Here is a 17,182-nt window from a genome sequence, read left to right on the forward strand (position 1 = left end):
CTAAAGCAGTGGTAGTTGTAGACCAAAATTACCAGGGAGGCCAGGGTGGGCCAGTGTTTTTTCATGAGGGCACAGAACAAAACAATAAAAAAAAAAACGGGGCATTATTTCACCATTTAATAAATTAAGTGAGCCAAAGAGCCACTTGCAGCTCTGGAGCTGCAGGATGCAGACCCCTGATCAAGCAGATGAAAACTGTGATCCTATCTAAATACGGCTGAAGCCTTAGTTTTTAATTCATTGTTAAAGTAAAACTGTAAAGGTAAAAAATGAAATTGGTCCAAGGGACCAACCAGTTATGGTTTCTGTGCCAGTGCATATCATCATAAGAAACTGATTTAGTATTATGTCTTCAGTACAGGGACCATAACGGGGATCAGGACCAGTTCTACAGGGGCACTGGCCCCTGTTGGCCCCTATCAAGAATCGCCTGTGGACTAAAGTTACTAACTAGGTGACTTTTCAATGGAACTGGTTGCATTTGAGTTTATTTAGGGGTATTAGGTGGTTAAATAATAATGCATGCAACACTATCAAAAATTTTATTTGCAAAAAAAAAAAAATATTGAAAAACGGTTTTCTTTCTCCTTCCACTTGAGAATCATGCATTTTTTATTTTGTTCAATCACGTAACATTGCTAAAAAAAAAATCCACAGATGGTTGAGGTGATTGCATGACAACGTGAAAGACCTTAAGAGATGTGAGTTGCTTTGTATTATCTGGTTCAGTCAAGGTCCTCACTGAACAAGCAGCTCAAAACCCAAACATTTCGGCACCCTATATACACCACAAGTTTAGTTGTCTCAGTAAAATGATAGTTTTCTATATCTTGTTCAAACCTGACCAAACCTTCATCCAAAAGCTTCTTGAAATAACCTGTGTTGGGGTTCTGCTGCCGTTTGAGGCTCTTAAATGTGATCATATTAAAACGACGATGAGAATCACACGAAACGCCAATAACCTCATTCATAATTAGTTTCAACTTCATGTTTGTGTTCATGGTTGCATTCAGCTGCCGAGGACGGGCTTCCGCGAAGAATTAGACTTCAGGTGAAAGTCAATTGTCAAAGCCTTAGCGCCTCATTGTGTCTGAGAGCAGCGAGTCTGGTCACTCTCTGCTGTGTCTGAGGCACTTTCAAGGAAACCACCCGGACTCTTTATTTCTGTTTTACCCAGCTTCGTGTTTTTATCGTGTTAAAAAAGAGACATTACACTGTAGGATTTTCTACACCTGTGTGTTCTGCCAGCAGGCACCGGGAGCTCTTTACAATTCCCCGAGAGCGACGGACACAAGCCCCCCTTTTCGACGCACCTCGCCGCGCAAACATGACCCGTTTTAAAGCGGATTTACTGGGCTGCAGCCGGCCACACGACGGGGCTGATCCAGACGGATTGAAGCACTGAAAAAAAAAAAACAAGGTGAGAGGCTCAAACTGCCCAATTGTTAATACTATTATTATGTTATTAATCCCCGAGCACACGGCTGGGGCGCGTAAAGTTTTTGAAGCTCTGCTATGACGCACGCCGAGTAGGTGGCCAAAAATAGTGCGTCGTGATTAGACAAAGTAAGATTCAAGAGCAAGCCTATCTGTTTGGCTTTGCTCTTTATCTATTTGTGTGATTTCTTTTGGGGTCGCACCTTTCCAGTGCTGAGAATCAACGCAATCATCACCTTGGATGTTAAGTAAGAAATCAGATTCGGTCTTGACGCTCGAGCTGGAAGACCAGCTCGACACAACATTTGAACAAAAAAATGTTTTATTTATTTATTTTACATTGCTCACCTCTGGAGATTTAGTTTTAGGACGCACATGAGTGCAATCGGTGCGCACAGCAGTCCCCCCTGACCGGTATCATGCAGAACTTTCCTTTCAGTGTACACTTTTCTGTCTTTCTTTAATGTCTGTGTTATGAGTCCTGCACAGATGAGAGTTCTGCACGTCTTTTGACCTGCATTTAACACACAGTGAGCACCTTACGGGACACCTCCGACACACTGGGCTGTAGGAGAGTTGTCAGGCTGTAACCCGTGCGCCAAGTGTCATGACCCCAGTCATCTTGGCACGACCCCCTCACTCTCTGTAATAATAAGTTAAAGATCGACTGTGTGGAGAGCCACAGAAGCTGGAGAAGAAGTCTAATTAAGATGAACACGACGCATCAGTCTGCAGGGGCGCTTCCACAAGGTTTTATAAGCAGTGGCCACACATAATCTTGGAGTGCCACCAAAATCAAAGAAGGAACATAATTTAAAGAGTTTCTATTTATATATGTTGCTATGGTGGCAAGTTATTAACTCAGATCACCCTCCAGATTTTTTTTAGCGATGTAATAATGTGGACTACAGAAAAAAAGACTTGAATTTCACATGTGCCAAGCCACACGTGACATCATGATCACATGTGTATGTGATTAACTACATGTGAAATGTCTCACATGTGAGATATGTGACATTTTTAAAACCCGTGTATGGAACCTGGGAAACATGGATTTGGAATATTTCAATGGCATAATTTGGGAAACAAAAATTCCCATGTGAAATCAATGGGAATACATGTGGTGTTCATGGGAAACGTATGACATAGCATGATGCCCATGTAAATTCCACATGTGAAATGTTTTTTTCAGCATGTGTTTCACATGTGGGAATTATATAAAGTAGTGCAGGAAAACCTTCTACAAGTGGAAAATGTTTTCACATAAAAGGTTTTCACCTGTGAATATATTGGAGATATGGGAATAAATCCACATGTGGAACATTTTACCCTATCGTTCTGCTATTTAGAAACATGTGAAAAATTTGGGGAAACAATCCATATGTGGAATATATAAATTATGCCATGTATCAACATGTGAAAGGTGGGAAAATGTTCTACATGTAGAAATTATATAAAGTAGTGAAATGTTAAACACCTATAAAATATTTTATAGAACAGAAACATGGGATACATAATCTCACGTGTTACTCGTGTAGAAATTAGAACATTACGTGTGAAACACATTGAAATTTACCCAAATGGAAAATGTGTTTTTTACATTACACATTTTGATGTAATTTTTCTTACCTGTGCTTTTTGTTGTTATCACGTGGAACATGACAACAAGAATTTCCCATGTTATCACATGATCAAATGAAAAACATGTAAAGTTCATATATACACCTATATTGTACCAAAAATCAGGTAACGGGTAATGGCATGTTTTACTAGGTCTCTATAAAATTTAGCATACATAATTTTGAAGGGCTGCTACTATCCAAAATTTGGTCCTAAACATGTAATCCTGATATAATTTGAAGGCTGGTCTAGGAGTGACAGAGTGACATCCAAAAAGGGGCAATATCAAGGACAAAGACCAGAGAGCATATTAATATAAAGAGATAACTGTACCAATTAGAAAGCTTGTCCTTTCCTCTCTTACAAGGGAATCTCAATAAGTTAGAAATTTACTGAAAAGTTAATATGTTTCAGTAAAAAAAATAGCTAAACTTATACATTCCATATATTCATTACACACCGAGTGATATATTTAAAGCATTTATTTCAGTGAACTTGGGTGACTATAGCTTACAGCTAATAAAAATACAAATTTTCAGTTTCTTAGAAAATTACAGTATTACTTAAGACCAATAAAATATTTTAAAACAAAAATGATATGCTTTGGCCATGTTGTGGCTGTTCCTTGTTGTTTGTGGTTTTCCAACCTCATTTTGTCCTTCCACGTAATTTTCTGTTAAAACAAAAACTTGGATGCAGCATTCTTTAATGTTAGGCAGATTTGAAGGCTTGGCCAATTCGGCTTTTCTTTCTGTGGTCCGATGGGTTTGAAGTGTTTGTAGAGTGAAATTAGTGGGAACACTTTGCTTTGATGCATTTATTGAATCTGTATTTTACCTGCCGATCACAGATTGAACTAGTTATCCGAATGTGGGCCAACTGATTGGTACATCTCTTTCTGTCTGTCTTCTTCTTAGAAAAACACAAATATTTGCAGTCTTGAAACATTAACAACCCGTTTTAGTTCACCAATGTGGCTCAGACACTCATTTTCTTAGATGGTACTATAATTTCTCCAGACTTTCTCATATTATCTGCTATTTTTTTCTGGAAGCAATCTGGTTCATTTGATGCTGCTGGGGCGCGCACCTATGGGGGATTTAACGTATCTTGTAAACTCAAAAGATGTTCAACTCCTCCCTTCAGAGTTTCAACACGGTCCCGGCGGAGGATGATGGTGCTGATGTTGATTGTGAGCGGCTTGGTGGTGGCTGCACTTTGAAGACGAGCTGGAGGAGGTGGCGGAGAAACATCATTTAGGTGTGTGCGTGTGTGTGAACGAGAAGGAAAAAGCTGAGTGTGCTGAGCGTGAGCCCGGGAGCGCATTATCTGGGCGCTCGGTGTGCCACGGAGACGCGACCCGGAGAAGATGCGGATCTCCACAGCAAAGGAGACTAACTGGAGGGATTCATGTCTCACTCAGCTGAGTGGCTGAAACCTATCCGTAGAACGAAAATAGGAGGATTTTCACATCGGCAGGTCAAAGTTTTTCCCTCTGTAGTGGGATTTCTTTACTTCTTTTTTTTTTCTGACGCTGTGATGGAGCGCCACTTGGGAGAGAGAGGATGATGGACACTTTGGCACCTGCAGCTCTCGTCCAGAAATCGCTCCGTCTCCAGAACAAGGCGCGCTGCTGACCGAATCCTCAGGACGGTGATCGCTCATTTGTTTTGAAGTGGCAGGGGGAGGAAAAAAGATTAAAACGAAAAGAGTGAGCTGGGAATGTTGTGCGCAGCGATTCCTCGGAGACCGACGTGCGCACTCACCACATTCCCGCCGAGGAGCGCACCTTAAAGAGAAGAGCCTCTTTCTCCTTTCATTGCTCATTCCCGCTGCTCTGAACTTGTTGAGCGGCTCTAGAGAAAGGACATAAACCTGGAGACGCGAAAAATGTAAGTTCTCATTTTGTTCGTGAAGTTTGTATTAAATCATAGCAACATCACGGAGGCGGAGTGATAAGGAGTTAATATGCGCAGGCTTGGCTGCATTTCTCCCTTCACCAATGAGCAGAATATTTACGGGACAAATACTCGAGGAGATCGGCATAAAATTGGAAATCAAGCGTTTCCTTGGGGCATTTTAGGATGCGCCCCCTTGTGGAAGCTGTGACCACATCGGTATTTACTATATTCACAATTGCACTGGTAACAAGCTTGTCGCTAATGCGTATTTATAAAAACAACTATACACACAGTGTTTCAGCCTTGTCCAGTGTTTAAAAAACGAATTAAGTCAAACATGCTTTGCTCTGAAGTGCAACTAAATTAGACCTGAGGCAGATACTTACCTCAGCAGAAGCTATTAATGCATACCCGTTTTTTTGGCCTTGAATGGGATAATAACTATTACTTTTTAAAGAGACAAGCCTTCCACTGTTATCACGAAAGCGCTTGCTGCTGGTACTCACGATTGAGGAAAAACTGGAGGCTAAAAGTGTCTAATTCACGCTAAAATCAATCTGCTTCACTTTAAAAATGAATTTTGGAAAGAATTACATTTTAACCATTTAATTTCTAAACATTTTAAGATCTTTTTTAATTCATGCTACATCACAAAAGAGCTCCCATGTTACACTTAAAATAAAGTTTATTTCTTCCTTACCAATAAACTCATTACTAAAGGGACAAATACTTGTAGGATGCATTTCATTTAGAAATTAAATGTTACCTCCACACATTTAACGATGCGCCCCCTTGTGGAGGCTGTGTCCACATCGGTATTTACTACATCATAATACGTCATTTTGGTTTTAGCCTCGTCCAAGAAAACATTCACTTTAATATTATCATAAAATTACTGTTTCTGGTCTCCAAAATGTTTTAGCCTCCATTTCTGGAGGCTGAAAGCTTATGCTAAAAACAAATGCAAACTGACATTCAAAACTCAACATTAATTTTGAAGGAAATTAAATATCCAATAAAAGTACTTACATTTTTATATAAAAACACATTTCTGTTTAATTTATTTTCAAAGCAGATTCCAGCTGATGCTATAAAGTGATGCATATTAAATATTTGCCATTAAAATCAATAATTCAAAATAAATCTTTTGAAATGTATAGTTACAACATATTGGTTCTGTCACAATTAAGGAAAGTGAAGTTTCTCGGTTTTATTCCTCACCATCAATGAGCAAATAATTAAGGAAATGTATAGAGATTGGTATAAATTTGTAATCCTTAAATGGACATCTTCTGAACATTAAAGGACTCCTTGTGGAGCCTTTAACCACATCTATAATGCATAATTACTTTTCTGCCAAGGTTATTAGCCTATCTCCAATGTGTCATAAGAACTGCCTGATATAACCTGTTTTGTTTTGGCAGCATACAATGTTTCAAGCCTCTTTAAAAATCAATTAAATCAAATATGCTTGGTTTTATTGCCTGACTTCAGGCAGATACTGAACTGAGCAGAAATAGTTATGCATTCCTTTTATTTCAGCCTTGAGTCAGATTATATCTAACTGTTACTTTTTAAGGGTGTGCCTTCTACTGTCATAAAAAAAAAAAAAAAAAATCTTGCGTCTGGTGCTCAGAGCTAAGCTGGAGAGAGAAAGAGTCCAGTTTATGTGAAAAACAGACGGCCACTGATGTACTACACTATAGAAATAAGTTTTGGATGTTTGTTTTCTTCAAAAACAATATTGTAGCTCCATCACATAGGTACTCCAATGATGAAATAAAATAGAAGTATCTTTGCTTATTTTATTCTCCACCAATGAGGAGATTATTTAGGGGACAAACACTGATGGAGATGGAAATCAAGTGTCCTCAAATGCATGTCTTCTGGACATTTTAGGATGTGCCCCCTTGAGGAGCCTCTGACCACATCGCTGCTTACTAGAGTCATAATATATAACTATATTTTTGTCACACATTTAATGGCTTATTTGAATGTACATTTTAAGATCAGTTTTTTTAAACACTATAATTCTTTCAAAATTAACGTTAAATATGGTTAGTTTTATTAATAAATCAAGATGATCTCTGGCAAATATTCAATACGTTTTTTTTTTTTTATCTAGGACATCCCTTCTACTGTTAAAGTATATTCTCTTCTGGTGCTCTCGGTTAAGCCCAACAAAGAGGTCAAAAGTGTCAAATTAATGTTATGATACGTACAGGGGTTGGACAATAAAACTGAAACACCTGGATTTAGACTACAATAATTTATTAGTATGGTGTAGGGCCTCCTTTCGCGGCCAATACAGTGTCAATTTGTCTTGGGAATGACATATACAAGTCCTGCACAGTGGTCAGAGGGATTTTAAGCCATTCTTCTAGCAGGATAGTGGCCAGGTCACTACGTGATCCTGGTGGAGGAAAACGTTTCCCGACTCGCTCCTCCAAAACACCCCAAAGTGGCTCAATAATATTTAGATCTGGTGACTGTGCAGGCCATGGGAGATGTTCAACTTCACTTTCATGTTCATCAAACCAATCTTTCACCAGTCTTGCTGTGTGTATTGGTGCATTGTCATCCTGATACACGGCACCGCCTTCAGGATACAATGTTTGAACCATTGGATGCACATGGTCCTCAAGAATGGTTCGGTAGTCTTTGGCAGTGACGCGCCCATCTAGCACAAGTATTGGTGCCAAGGGAATGCCATAATATGGCAGCCCAAACCATCACTGATCCACCCCCATGCTTCACTCTGGGCATGCAACAGTCTGGATGGTACGCTTCTTTGGGGCTTCTCCACACCGTAACTCTCCCGGATGTGGGGAAAACAGTAAAGGTGGACTCATCAGAGAACAATACACGTTTCACATTGTCCACAGCCCAAGATTTGCGCTCCTTGCACCATTGAAACCGACGTTTGGCATTGGCATCAGTGACCAAAGGTTTGGCTATAGCAGCCCGGCCGTGTATATTGACCCTGTGGAGCTCCCGACAGACAGTTCTGGTGGAAACAGGAGTTGAGGTGCACATTTAATTCTGCCGTGATTTGGGCAGCCGTTGTTTTATGTTTTTTGGATACAATCCGGGTTAGCACCCGAACATCCCTTTCAGACAGCTTCCTCTTGCGTCCACAGTTAATCCTGTTGGATGTGGTTCGTCCTTCTTGGTGGTATGCTGACATTACCCTGGATACCGTGGCTCTTGATACATCACAAAGACTTGCTGTCTTGGTCACAGATGCGCCAGCAAGACGTGCACCAACAATTTGTCCTCTTTTGAACTCTGGTATGTCACCCATAATGTTGTGTGCATTTCAATATTTTGAGCAAAACTCTGCTCTTACCCTGCTAATTGAACCTTCACACTCTGCTCTTACTCGTGCAATGTGCAATCAATGAAGACTGGCTACCAGGCTGGTCCAATTTAGCCATGAAACCTCCCACACTAAAATGACAGGTGTTTCAGTTTCAATGTCCAAGCCCTGTACATCATAGCAGCTGATACACTTTAAGTCAAGTCAAGTCAAGTTTATTTATATAGCGCTTTTCAGCAACAAGGCGCTCAAGGCGCTGTACACAAGGAAAAACATTACAATTATACAGAAAATCAAACAACAGAGGTAATAAAAAAAAAGAGAATATTGAACTGAAAACTTAACTATTAATGTTTAGATAACACATTCAAAGACTGCTCTAAACAAATAAGTTTTTTATCAGCGCTTTTACAGGTTTCTGGGAGTTTATTCCAGATTAGTGGAGCATAAGAACTAAAAGCTGCTTCTCCATGTTTGGTTCTGGTTCTGGGTATGCAGAGTAGGTTTGAGCGTGAAGACCTGAGAGGTCTGGGTTGTTGATACACTGACAACAAGTCTGTAATGTATTTTGGTGCTAAGCCATTCAATGATTTATAGACTAACAGAAGTATTTTACAGTCTATTCTCTGAGCTACAGGGAGCCAGTGTAGGGACTTTAGAACCGGGGTGATGTTCTCCACTTTCTTAGTTCTAGTGAGGATGCGGGCAGCAGCGTTCTGGATCAACTGCAGTTGTCTGATCAACATTTTAGGCAGACCTGGGAAGACACCGTTGTAGTAATCAATTATACTAAAGATGAACGCATGAACTAGTTTTTCAAGTTCCTGCTGAGACATTAGTCCTTTAATCCTGGAGATGTTCTTTAGGTGATAGAAGGCCGAACTTGTTACTGTCTTCATGTGCTTCTGAAGGTTCAGGTCTGAGTCCATCACTCCACCCAGGTTTCAAGCCCGACTGGTGGTTTCTAGCTGTATTAACTGAAGCTGTGTGATAACTTTTAAACACTCTTCCTTTGGTCCAAAGATTATTACTTCAGTTTTGTTTTGATTCAGCTGAAGAACATTTTGGCCCATCCATGCATTGATTTCTTCTAAGCATTTACGCAGCAATGGTTTCAAAGTCACCTGGTGACATCGTAATGTATAGCTGTGTGTCGTCTGCATAGTTATGATTACTTGTTGTTTATTAAAATCTGAGTTAGGGGGAGCATGTAGATATTGAATAGGAGGGGCCCTAAGATGGACCCTTGGGGAACGCCACATGTGATTTTTGTGGTCTCTGATGTAAAGTTACCTACTGACACAAAAGTCCCTGTCCTTCAAGTAGGATTTAAACCAATTGAGTGCTGTACCAGAAAGGCTGACCCAGTTTTCCAGGTGCTCTAATAAAATGGAGTGATCAACAGTGTGGAATGCTGCACTAAGGTCCAATAATACCAGCACTGTGGTTCTTCCACAGTCTGCATTTATACGGATGTCATTGAACACCTTGACAAGAGCAGTGTGTACTGTGGTGAGCAGGAAGCCTGACTGGAAGACATCGAAGCGGCTGGTCATTGTTAGGAAGTTGTTTAACTGTTGAAACACACCCTTTTCAATAATCTTGCTGATGAAGGGGAAGTTTGACATAGGCCTGTGGTTCTGTAGTAGCAGCTTGTCCAAGTTGCTTTTTTTCAAAAGAGGTTTGATAATAGCTGTTTTCAGGGCCTGGGGGAAAACACCTTTCAAAAAGGACGTGTTTATTATTTGTGTTAAATCAGATGTTATTACGGGCAAAGCTTTCTTCAGGAAAGCTGTGGGTAAAAGATCGAGACAGCAGGAAGAAGATCTTAGTTGGTGTACGATTTCTTCTAAGTTTTTGTAGTTTATTTGGTGAAATTGGGAAATGTTGTCAAAATCAGTTCTAGTTGGAGACAACTTTGGTACTGGAGTTGATGTGAATGTGCTGACTGCCCCTCTGATCTTTTGGGTTTTTTCAGTAAAGAATTTAGCAAATTCATTGCAGGCCCTGGTAGAGTGGAGTTCAAATGCTACAGTTACAGGAGGGTTTGTTAACCTGTCGACCGTGGCAAATAATGCACGAGCATTGTTTATGTTTTTGCTGATGATCTCAGAAAAGAAGGATTCCCTTGCATTTTTCAGTTGTAGGTTATATCTGTATAGTCTCTCTTTATAGATAATACAGTGAACCTGGAGTCCAGTCTTTTGCCACCTGCGTTCAGCTTTTCGACACTCCTTTTTTTCACTTCTGACTGGTGCAGCACTTCTCCATGGAGACATTTTCTTCCCAGAAACGACTTTCACTTTAATTGGAGCAATTGAATCAATGATGTCCGAGATTTTAGAATGAAAGTTTTCTACCAGCTCATCTACAGTGTTACAGGGCAAAGTGGAGGTAGAAAAGTAAATCTCGTCAAAGGTTTCAGGAGCACCGTCCTTAAAGATGCGTTTTCTTATAATGTCTCTTTGGGTAATTGAATCATTGCAGATGAGGCTTTCAAAATTAACAGAAAAGTGGTCAGATAGAGCAACATCAGTTACAGACACCTTGGAAATGTTTAGACCCTTAGTGATGATCAAGTCCAAAATATGTCTCTGTGCGTTTGCTGTTTAACATGTTGAGTCAAACCAAAAATTCTAAGAGTGTCACATAGATCTATTGTACTTCTGCCTTCAGGATTGTCCATGTGAATGTTGAAGTCTCCCACAATAATTAAACAGTCATAATCAACACATATCACAGATAAAAGCTCATTAAAATCACTGAAAAAGTTTGTTTTGGACTTAGGAGGCCTGTAAATATTCAAGAACATGGTTCGGACCGGGATCTTTACCTGGAGAGCCAAATATTCAGAGAGTCAAAGAGTCAAATTTGCTCAGAAATACTTTTTTACACTTTAGTAAATCTTTAAACAAAGTGGCCGCCCCTCCACCTTTTCTTTGCTGTCTGCTCCCACAAAGAAAATTGTAGTTCAGAGGCATCGACTCTATCAGAATGGTAGCTTCATTAAATTCATGTAACCATGTTTCTGTTAAAAACATAACATCAATATCGTGGTCAGTAATAAAATCATTGATTAAAACTGATTTTCCTGACAGAGATCTAATGTTCAATAAAGCCAGTTTATATGATTTAGTTGCTGATAATAACTCTGTGTCTGGTTGTACCTGACAGTTTATGGCTTTTTTTGATTGTTTATTACTGTCTCTTATCCTTTTGGCTTTGTACTTTCTGTCACGTATAAGCACAGAGATTTTACAACTATCTCCTTTTAGGGGCCCAAGTTTTTCCTGGACATGCTCATTTCTGATAGAGTTACCACTGGGGCCCAGACTGTATCACAGAGAAGTGATTTGAAGGTGGGGGGGAGGGGGTCCACCTATCCTGTGGATTTTCGACGGGGAGACCTTTTGTGAAGACCTCTCTTTCTATGCCAACTGGCCGGTTGTTTCTGCTGGAGCTGTTGGAGGCAGCGTTATCATTGTTGTTGATACTCCATGTTCTCTACTGAAGGTTGAAGCCGCTGGCGGATTATTTAATGAATAGAAGAGATTAGATGTGAGACGTCTGGCTCCCGGCTTTTCAAACAGAAACCATCTTGCTTGAAGAGTTGTCTTTCTTCCCAAAAAATATTAAAGTTGTCAATGAAGTTCACAGATGTAGTAACACATGTTGTTTTCAACTACTTATTAATCATCAGAAGTATCAAAAAAATCGGTGCAAAGGGTCCACTGAGAAACACCTTGAAATTGAGACATCCAGCAATATTCAGAAGACGAGTGAAATCCTCCTTCAATCCCTCATATTTTTACTTAGCCACGTCATCCATGGCTCCACAGTATATAATAAGGTTTTCTAGAGACGGGCGCTTTTCTGTGATTGCAAGAATATTCTCTGAGATATTGGACACCACGTTACTAGTACTAATCATAACTTCTGTGTTTTTCTTGTTGCAGAAGTTTTTAATCCCATCCACAGCTGTGTTGCCCACTATTAAGGTTCTTGGTCTGGTGGGGCACTTTTTCTCTGTCAGCTTAGGAGAAGACTGTTTAGAATGAAGGTTGTTCTCAAACTTTTTATTGATCTCAGAAGATGAATCGTTTTGCTGGTTTTCATTCTGTAGTGGGGCAAATCTGTTTTGGAGGGGAATTCCATTATTTCCAGCTGTCTCACTCCTATCAGTTGTTGTGACAGCAGTTCGCTGTCGAAGTCTCCTTTTCCCAGGGGAAACGGGGTCATTTCTCTGTAATTCTGGCCATTCTAATTTATTTAATTGCTGAGATCTTCCAGTGAGTCGTACACCTTTATTTTTTGGGCATGCCCCTAAAACATGCCAGGTGGGTCTGCTGGTAGGTTTATTCTCAGTGTTCTGATTGCTGGCTGAGTTGTTGAGCTGGCTGTCACTGTTTGGGATCACAGGCAGAGTTGAATCATCGGTGTACCCCATATTCACCTCCACATTCATTTCTAGTCGATGGATGTTCATCTCCAAAACAGCCAATTTCTGTAAAAGTTTGTCGAAGTTCTTTGTGGTGAAGGGAGGCATTTTGTGCTGATTAGCTGGTGTCAAAATCCTTTAGACAAAAAGAAATAATAATAATCCTTGGGAGTCGCTTGTAAGAAGTAGTTTTAGTCCAATATTTCCTTAATTTTGGCTAAGAGATAAAAAGTTAGGAGTAAAAGAATGCAAGCAAGCAGGGAGCTTAGGAGAAAAGCATCTGAGCAGGCAGAGAGGTGGAAGTAGAAGAAACAGAATTCGTGGAGGGTATCAGAATAAATCAGTATTTCACGTAAATTATAACAAGCCATGCTAGTTTGTAAATGCATTGTTAAATTATGATGACATTTTAACTACATTAGCTATTTTACCCCATTCACAAATCCTGCCTAAATATTTTGATTAGAATTGAAGTGAAGATGTTGGTGTAGTCAGCCATTATTCTCTCTGGTTGTGTGTCATTTCCGACAGGGAAGAGTAAGGCTAATACACTAATAAAACAAACTGTTATATTTTGAAATAATAATTTGCACACATTTTGTTCGGTAGATTTTAAGTAAAACTTCTAAGTAGAAATTGGATTATTTTAACCTTGTTGAATTCAAACCACCTTTTTAAATCTAAATTTGTTAAATTATTAATATGTCAAGATAATTTTGTCCACCTGTTACCATGATAAAAAGAAAGTAAGAGAGTTAAAATGTGAAAACTATAGTTATAAGCTAGCAATATCTTTTATTTCCTCGACACAAACAGCTAAGTGCTGTTCATTGGCAATCATTTGCTCAGGGTAAGGAAGCTCCGCTTGTTAGCATGTTTGACTTTTATAGTAGTGGTGTCAGTAGATTATTTAAAGCTAGAAACAAGCAATTTCTTTTTTTTGTAGAGCTTTTCGCTGACATCACAGCTAAGGCATGCCACTCATCTACATTGAATGGTTAAGAATGGTTGAGAAGTTCAGCTTGCAAGCTATTTTGACTAGCATAAGCAATCTTGCTAAACTAGCTAAGAGTATATCCCAATTCAGGGGCTGCGTCCTTCGAAGGACCTAGTCTATGTGCCTAGTCTATGTGGGCTGGGTCCTTCATTGACCGCTAAAACCACAGAGGCCGGAAGTGAGCAGCTGCGGATTGGGACAGTCTAGCCTCACCGCCGGGAAGGCTGGCGAGGCAAGCCTTCAGTTACTACGGCTGGAGCACAAAACTCCGAAAACTGCGGGGGTGGGGATTCGTGGTGTTTGGGTTTGGGGGGATGTGTTCGATATCTGTGTCCTTGTTGAGAGTGGCCCCTTGGGGAGGTTCTTGTTGGGGTTCACTGGGGGTGGGAGACTCATGGGGTTGGGATCGGAGCTCGTTGGGGGGTCGGGACTGCTCCGTCCTGGGGTGGCTCCGGTTGGCGGGTTGCTTTGGGCCATGTGGACCCCTCTTTTGTACATAGCCCCCTCTCCGGAGGTGGATGGGGGTTGTTGGGGACTGGGTTCGGGGCAGGAGCTGGGCCGGGGTCACCCGGGTCTGGGCACTAACCGGCGTAGTTTGCCTGCCGCTGCCCCAGGAGGGAAGGGGACCACCTCCTGGGTCTGGGGGCTGGTTGCCCCTAAGGGGTACCAGCGCCTGGACCTGGGAGTATAGAGTATGCATGGGGAGTGTGAGTGAGTGTATGACGTCCATTGTTGTTTATCCTTACGATAGGTGTGAGTGATTGTATGTGTATGCATGAGGGTGGGAGTGGGTAATTGTGACTGTGTGTGCCTGTTTTTCTTTTTTTTCTTTTTTTTTTCGCGACAGGTTGGGTCTTGGACTGCTCCCTCTCCTGGATCAGCTTCCTCCCCGCCACACCACCAGCCGGTGGTCGGAGTCTCTGCCCGCTGGTGTACTTGTGGTTCTCGGTGTCCGGGGCCGGGTGCTTTGGTGTGTGCTGGCTCACTCCCGGTGGCTGCTTGCCGGGGCCTGGCCCCCTGGGCTCTGTCGGGCCTCTGCTTGGGGGGTGGTGTGTCCCGGGTCTTGGGCCTCTGGGTCCATGGCTGGATCTGCTCGGGCGTGGACGGCTGCCGGCGGGGCCTGTGGGCTCGTCGCTGCGGCTCCCTGGGGCTTCTGCACTGTCGCTGCTGGGTGGTTCCCCTGGGACTCTCCACTGCTCTTCTCTGGGGGGGTTGCGGTAGTCCCGGCGGTGGTTCTTCTGGGGTTCCTGTGCTTTGGGGGGCCTTTAGATATCTGTGGCTCGGATCTCCTCAGTGTCCGTCCAGGGACCATGGGGCGGGCCTGTGGGTCCTCACATTTGCTATTGCATATTTTTGTGGAGAAACCTTGTATATAAAAGCGCGTCCTCACCCATACTCACAGGTGTTAAGCTTCAGGTGTTGACAGATACACAGATGTTCTATATCGGGCTGCACCTCTCACTAAGTACATTTTACATTCAGAATTACGTGTACTATTTTGTTAAAAAAACAAAACAGCTGCAGGTGTATAAGCAAGCAGGGTGTAATCTTGTATTCTCTTCATCCTTCTTTCTCTCCTCCACTCTTTCCTCCTTTTCTCCCCTTTTTCCCCATTTCTCTCTTTTTTGAGCTTCTTTTTTCCTTTTCATTTCAGTCTCCATGTCCGTAACAGTTGAAATATTCCCAAAGAAGTTTATAATAAAGTTTCTTTTATAAATATCAAGCAGAGCTTTAAAGCACTAGCTGTGATGCTCTGCTTGTGAAAGTAAATCTGTTGGGCAATTTATTGGCACTCAGACAACAATTCTGAGCGATACTCTGCCAGACAGGACACGGCAAAAAAAAAAGAAAAAAAAGAAAACTCCGAAAACGTCGGAGCAGGTTTGAAATTAAGCGATGTCTTCATAAATCAAGAAGATATTTCACGTCTACACAGTTATATTTCTAAAAACATTGTAGAAGTTCATTTGTGTCACAGAAAGTGTAATTTTTCACAATTTAATCACAGCTATTGCCACTGTGGTCCGCCATGGCCGCCCCTGCTTGACCAATCCGCTTCGACCCCCAATGAATCATGGGAAATGATGGATCGCGAAGGATACTCACGACCCATCCTTCAAATCGGGTAAAGATGATGTAATCGGCCTACAAATACAGCCTTCGGAAGATCCAGCCCCTGAATTGGGACATACCCTAAAGCGGGATACAGATTAAAACTTGTGTTCCAGCACAGAAACTTTCTCAACAACTGGTCTTAACTTTCAGTAAGTTCATATATTCATGAGACATCCCACATAAAAATCTTAGGCTTTCTATTCTGTGCTGGACAATGGAAACAACAAATGGCGATGGTTATGGCTAACCAACATTCTCAGATTACAATTACATTATAAAATGATGTTGTTTTCTTTTTCAAAATAAGGAAAACAAATGTGAAAACAGAACAATTATTATTCATTACCTTTACAAACAAATATCCTTGATTAAAATTAAAATACATGTATCTTTAATATTCTTTGCAGTGCATTTTAATAGTGCATGTTTATATGGGATGTATTATCAATTAAGAAAGAAGTGTTGTAAGAATTAAATTTGAAATCCAGCTGCAGCTTGTTTCGTGCAAGGCAAAAGCTACAGTCAAGCTTGCTAGCAAGCTAAGCTTCTTAAACCTGAGGCAATTGTTGCCAGTTAACAGCATGTCTTAACTGTGATTATCGGGGGAAACGTTTACACGCCACATTGTTAGAATAGATTCAAAAGTGTATTACTATTCAGTTACGTTTTATGTCCCAATCGAAAACTTATTCTTATGTTTTGGTTTCGTTTTACCACAGAGGAGAAACCAGATCAGCAAAATCATTTTACTAGAATTTATTAGAATTTAAGAAACTTAGCTAAGTAACAATTTTTGTATTATTTCTTTAACAATTTGTTTTAGTTTAACATATTTTTTTGTTGTCATTTGCTGTTGGACTTATTCAATTTACACTCAAAATAATGAATACATTCCAAAGTGAAACCCCGATTTTATTGATCAGATTCTAAGTTTGTTCTATCAGTGTACAGGAAGAACAGCATAAACACGACGGTGGACATGTAGTAGGGGATTCGTCCTGTAACCGGTGGGTTACCAGTCCAAACACCGCTATGTCTGTCTCAGTCGTTGTGTCCTTGAGCAAGACACTTCACCGGCCTTGTCTGCTGATGGTGGTTAGAGGGCCCGGTGGCGGCAATTGTATGGCAGCCTCACTTCTGTCAGTCTGCCCCAGGGCAGCTGTGGCTACAATGTAGCTCCCCATTGTCAGTGTGTGAATGTCTGTATGAATTGTTGGATGACTGGTTGTAGTGTAAACCTGTTTGGGGTCTCTGGGAACTTGATAAAGAACTATACAAGTTCAGGCCATTTACCATTTAAACAGTTCAACTAAGACCCATTTAAGGCTCTAAATGCAGCTTACTCAAGTGTTGCT

General features: G+C 41.0%; 1 protein-coding gene across 9 annotated transcripts in view; it reads left to right on the plus strand.

The window, feature by feature from the left end:
• Positions 1–1,076: 1,076 nt before the first annotated feature.
• Positions 1,077–17,182, plus strand: part of ntng1a (netrin g1a) — a 202,966-nt gene continuing 186,860 nt past the window's right edge. For 3 of the 9 annotated variants that reach the window (XM_047350446.1, XM_047350447.1, XM_047350448.1), the window contains exon 1: positions 4,132–4,949. The gene's annotated coding sequence lies outside the window, so the exon portion shown is untranslated. Of the gene's footprint in view, positions 1,421–4,127; positions 4,950–17,182 lie in introns of those variants that run through there. The other 6 variants (XM_047350450.1, XM_047350451.1, XM_047350449.1 and 3 more) reach the window with 4 other exon arrangements.

The sequence above is a fragment of the Girardinichthys multiradiatus genome, chromosome 21, assembly GCF_021462225.1.
Source record: "Girardinichthys multiradiatus isolate DD_20200921_A chromosome 21, DD_fGirMul_XY1, whole genome shotgun sequence".
Classification (NCBI taxonomy): domain Eukaryota; kingdom Metazoa; phylum Chordata; class Actinopteri; order Cyprinodontiformes; family Goodeidae; genus Girardinichthys; species Girardinichthys multiradiatus.